The sequence below is a fragment of the Simochromis diagramma genome, unplaced genomic scaffold, assembly GCF_900408965.1.
Source record: "Simochromis diagramma unplaced genomic scaffold, fSimDia1.1 OVJJ01000646.1, whole genome shotgun sequence".
Classification (NCBI taxonomy): domain Eukaryota; kingdom Metazoa; phylum Chordata; class Actinopteri; order Cichliformes; family Cichlidae; genus Simochromis; species Simochromis diagramma.
Window position 1 is genome coordinate 3,000,690 of NW_024387279.1, and position 5,646 is coordinate 3,006,335.

The window sequence follows — 5,646 nt, forward strand, 5'->3', positions numbered from 1 at the left end:
ATGGCGGCGTTAACCTGAGAACACTGACTTTGTTTCTGTGTCCAACACGAGCGATGGCCCTCTTATGATTGTCTTCTTACACAACTTCATGATAAACGTTAGCTTTTATAAGAACGCTGAGCACAGTTCAACTTTTTAAAACAGTTTACAGCTCCTGAAAAACGCCAGGCTTTTCATTGTGAGCGTCAACCCTTTACCTGTTCGTTGCAAGTGTAGTTTCCTGCAATAATGTGACCCGTGACATCCACCCTAAATACGGACTGCACCATGCACACCAGAAGGAGGGAGGGGTGGCCCCTGACTGACAACCCTCTGAGATAAACACCAACAGTGGAAAAACCTCATAAGATTATTCTGCTTAGCTGACACAATATCACAGCGATAGCGCAGATCTGCTTATGTGTGCATTTAGAGCGAGCACGGCCTCTACACCACCCTCCAAGAAAGCGACAAACAGCACACACTCATACCAACACACACAGCAAACCGCACGGGGCGGCTGAATGGGACTCGAGACAAGCGTTGGGTTTTTTTTGGTTTTTTTGTGAGCGTGTCAACGTGTTACAGATGCTCCCATCCGATAAGCAAAGTCTGCATTATTTCTGAGAAGCGAGCACACCGCAACACCCTGTTTTCCGACCCCTCATCCGCTGAATGCAGCAAAACAACGCTGCGGAAGCGTGTCGAAGGCGAGAGCTGCTCTTCGCAAACATTACCCTATAGAGATACGCAGGCCACAATGACCCGATTGAGCCGATAGCAACATGCACAATGTTCTACAGAAAGCCTCCAGAGGACGGCGGGGACGCTTCGGAATCGGCGCTGGCTGAACGTCCCAGGTCAGCCGTGATGGGGTCAGATACTCGGACACCCATCGCCCTCCTGCATCTCCTTTTTTTCTCCTTGTCGTCCCTTCTGTCGCTCCCATCCTCTGCGTAGCAGGTTACACTTTGCCCTCCACTGATGGAAAGCAAATAACAAGCAGCATAAAAGGCCTGCTCTCTGTCCACGGGCACATACACGAGCACACGCACGCACAGCCTTGCACAAGATAACAAGGCCTCTGCAGGGGCGAGGGTGCGCAATGGCTGTTGTGGGTAGGTGGGTGGGTGATTCAGGGAGTTGAGGATCGAGGAGAGGTGGAGGGGATGGTGGTGGTGGTGCGGGGGGGGGGGGGGGGCTATGCCACTACCCCACACAAAGGCAGCCCTGAAATAGCCCCCTCACACAATGAGACCTGCCACTCTGTCTATGAGATAATGTCTAATTGAAAACACTGCAGCCATTGTGCTCCTGTCACCGGCTCTATTGTCCAGATAGCCCTCTCCCCCCCACCACCTCTCTTTTTCCATTGACGCAGCGCGATTGTTCCTTGCCATTGTGGCAACCCTACCCTCTCTCCCTCTCTTTCTCTGTCTCTCTATCTCCCCTTCTCTCTGTATTGTTATAATTTCATTACTTATTTGTTTTTTGTTCCGCTTCTCCTTTCACTCCCCTGCAGACCTTTTGTTCACCATATTTAGGCACTTCATTGGGATCTGCTGCCAATGTGTGTCATTGTGTGCCTGCGTGTGTGTTTCTGTGTGTGTGTGTGTGTACGTGTGTGAGCAGGTGTCAGTTTCATGAGGAGATAAAAACAGGAAGCAAGATAAAATAGCTCTCTGAGATGAAATAAAGCCCTTGCAGGCATCACATAGAAGGGGAGAGATTGGCTTTATCCCTACACAGCTCCTCATTCTGGCAATATGAAGCGTGGCCCTCGGGCTTCATGTAACTTCAAAGTACAAGCGTTTATGAGGAAAACAGACATTGTCCTGAACGAATTACAGTCTGCGTGGAAACTGGCTTTTATTGACATTGTGGCGTCCTTCCAGAAACGATGGACGACCCGTCACCTAACGACGGGGAAGAGGCAAGCGGGGGTCATGAATCACTACGTGGGAGAAGTGTGCCAGAAGACCGATTAACTAATGCTGAAAAACGTCCTGCCTTTGAACTTAAAGCTGACTTTTACATGGTTCTTCTCAATCTTTTGTTGCTCATAGAGTTTTAAGTGCTAATAAGCCCAGAGTGTTTGAATCGTTGATAGAGACCCGTGCCGGGTCTGTTTACCTTTGTGGTCAGGGAAACAGGGAAATGTTGACAAGAATAATATTTTGACACTTTTAATAGAACTGAAATCCCAACAGCTATGAAAAGGCCCAGGATGCTTCATGAGGCTAGGTGCTGTGAAGCAACTGTAACAGTAAAATTGTGCCTGTGGCTGGAGGCTAGCTGTCATTTACTTTATGTGCTAACAGGTTAATTAATGAAGGGGCTGAATTATTGAAGTTTTGACTTCAATTTTATTGCCGATGTTCACTTTAGAGGGAATCATTGTTCTCTAGTGACTGGTTAGGGGAAATCACCCCCCTCCCCCCTTTCCATGGAAATCTTTTAGACTAGAGATGAAACAGTGGAATGACTCGGCCCTTCTATCAGCTCATTCCACTGACGCAAGGAGCCGTACTTTGTTTTAACTTTATGTTCATTTCTACTTATTTATGTATCTTTATGCATTGTGTTGAGCTGCGTCCACATGGAATGACATGGCAACCAGACAACAGACAGTTAGTGGTGATGCCAAACCAATAACGGAAGCTGACAACACAAAACTGGCAGGTCCTGAGATAAACGTTTTGCAATTTTAACCCTAATGGTTGAAGCGACAACCAATGAGAGTCCAGGATTCTGGTAATTGACATGTATTCTGTGTTCCAGACATCTCGCAACTCGAATGTTGGCGCGTTCCAGAAAAAGCCAGGGGAGACAGGATTTGTACATCATAATATTTATTTTTTTGCACTTATAAAACGCATTCATGCACAGAGCATCATCACTGCTCTGTGCATGGCTTATTTAGCGAGTCAAAAATACACAACAGTAGCAATACAGATTCAAAGTTTACAGTTTTACTACTGTTTACGGTCAGTGCCACCATCTTGGATTGCTAACTTGGGCTATGTTGGTCTGTTACGAATTCTGAGTGACAGATCTCAATTTAAGAGGTGTTCCACAAAAGATTTCTACCTGGGAACTCTGGGAATTCCCAATTTCTGACTTATCCAGGAACCCACCAACAGTCTTGTAGTTAGTACAGGGGCTAAGAGGGTTAACTAAGCAACCAGAGCCTGAAATGTTCTCTAGTGACCAACCATCATCTTCAAAGCAGTGTGAGACATCCATGTGGATGCAGCTTAAGGTTTAGGACTTGCATCGTCATTGATGATGACTTACACCTCAGATGGATAACGATTTTTTGGGCATGAACATCATGTCTTTATGCTTTGGAGCTGATAGAGAGCTGTAGTTCTAATAATAGGGTTTGGACACGGCACAAAAGAAACGAACAAAAAACAAAAACAAGAAACCTCCATCAAGGTAGCTCACTATAATAGGTACTGACTTATAAATAACTGGACATGAATAATTTGAGCCTATTATATAATATTACACAACAGTATATTTGTAATGAATTAGGCAGCTGATTATCTTTCTCTTGACAATACTTTCTTTAAAGATGTAAACACATTTTTGGAGTCAAGTTGAAAGAAAGGCAGAAGTGAAATGTAAAAGAGCGGTCAGGGGTCAAATATGACATATTTTAAATCTTTAAATGGTCATTTTTATATGTTGGCATTAAACACCACATTTGTAAAAATCATAATTTCCAAAGTTCTAAGGCTTTTTGTTCATCTTTGACCAATAAGTCATTTGGTTGACCTTGAAGACATCTGTGGGTGTAAGGCAAATTTAATGGACTGTTAACATGATCCTACTCTACACCCCTAAAAAGTCTGATCAGAATTCATTCAAAACTTTTTTAGTTATCGTGTTACAATGCTTCCAAAACCATAACCCCCTTGGCGGAGCAAAAAACACAAACACCTGGAGTCACAGACAATCTGTTGGATGCTCTGTGCAATCGTCAGAGCTACTAACACCATCAGTCTTTCTAAGATTTAGAAGCTAAGTAGATTTTTCTGTAGGACAAGCCCCAGCAGCTTGCAGTAAAAGTGTGCTCCAAGATTGTCACTGGGGTGAATGAACACCACTCCTTACTCTTAGACGATATTGCTTTTACATTGGTCCACATGTTTGGACGCACACAGCCATTCAGCCCGTTGGCGTCAGCATGTGGGACTGACAAACAACAGCAGCAGAGAATAGAGATGAATCCTCCTTCCTGTTTCTGCAAATGGAAGTTAAGTAACTCATTTAGCAGCATTTGTGCACCAACACGTCAGGCTGCAAATGTCATACTGGTTGAAAGAACGGCTCCAAACAATGTCAATTATTCATTCCTATGAACTTTGCTGTCAGCTAATCATGTCAAAGGTATCTCCTTTGCGAGCTTCTTTGCCTGTGGGGAAAAGCCCAAAGACACTGGATTCTTCTGCCATTACACAAGCAACAATACAGAGAAACCTTTAACTGTGAAATTAGGATTATTTGCAGCCATGGCAGCACTTAACACAGAGTCTGTTTTATCTCAGCTCGCATTGTGTTTTGAATGATCTACAAGTGGTCTGATTGTTTTAAAAGGTGTTTTACTTGGTTGACATTCACTAACTGTCTCAACTGAACTACACAGGTTTGTTGAGTACACACTGTCACTATATTTATAATGCACAGAGCAGAGGGAGAACAATTTAATTTTAGTGAGATTTTAAATGAGAATCACATCAAGGCCAGTGTGTTTTAAAGGAAAGTGTTTTACTGACGTGTTTTAGTTTAATGATTTAACGCATGTTTCACACTCGAGAAGGGATAAAATTGTCTTAATAAAAGTAAATAAAACAAACAATGCATTCTGGATCCATTTTTACAAGAAGCCTACTACACAGCTAATTCCTAACAACCTTCATAAAACCAAACTTTCCACAGGTAATCCGCTGAGGTCTAAGTTGTTGTAGGTGACGACCCCAAACCTTATCCTAGACAATCAAAATATGTCATCTTTGCAAAGAAATCAATAAGAAATGGATCGACCCTGACCCCATTTTGATTCTTATTGGACTATCGGGACAATCTAAAAAACTTAAGAGCACACAGATTTCCCTCCTGTCCTATGGCCTGATGTGTGAGACTGAGACTGATTCTCCTCCATGTTAACATGTTAACAACACAAAAGCCATATTAAACGCAGACTACTTTAGGCCCGGAAGTAGGATTCGTCGCGTCATCACTGAACAACCGGATAGGCCTACAGAGGACTCCTATGTGCAACGTCATCCCCGAACTGCTGTGTTGTTTCGGAGCGCTGCGCCGAAAACATGCCAAAGTGCAAGTGCATCTTTTCAGACAAACTGCAAAAGAAATTTCCCTCGTACCATCCCGGCGGAATAAATGGGAGGCGTAGTGCACTGTGTGCAGAGCTGGCAAATATCGTTTGTGTGTCTAACAAAGGTGCCGGAGATCTTGTTGCTTACATGGACACAGAAAAACATAAAAAGGCTGTGCGAGGCGAAAATTCATCTAGTAAGTTGACTGAGTTCTTTGTTACACCTGGGAAAAACTAGGATGCTGTTGCTCTGCAGCAGAAGGTGCACTGACATTTCATACTATGAAGCATCACAGTAGCTACAGATCCATGGATTGGATGTT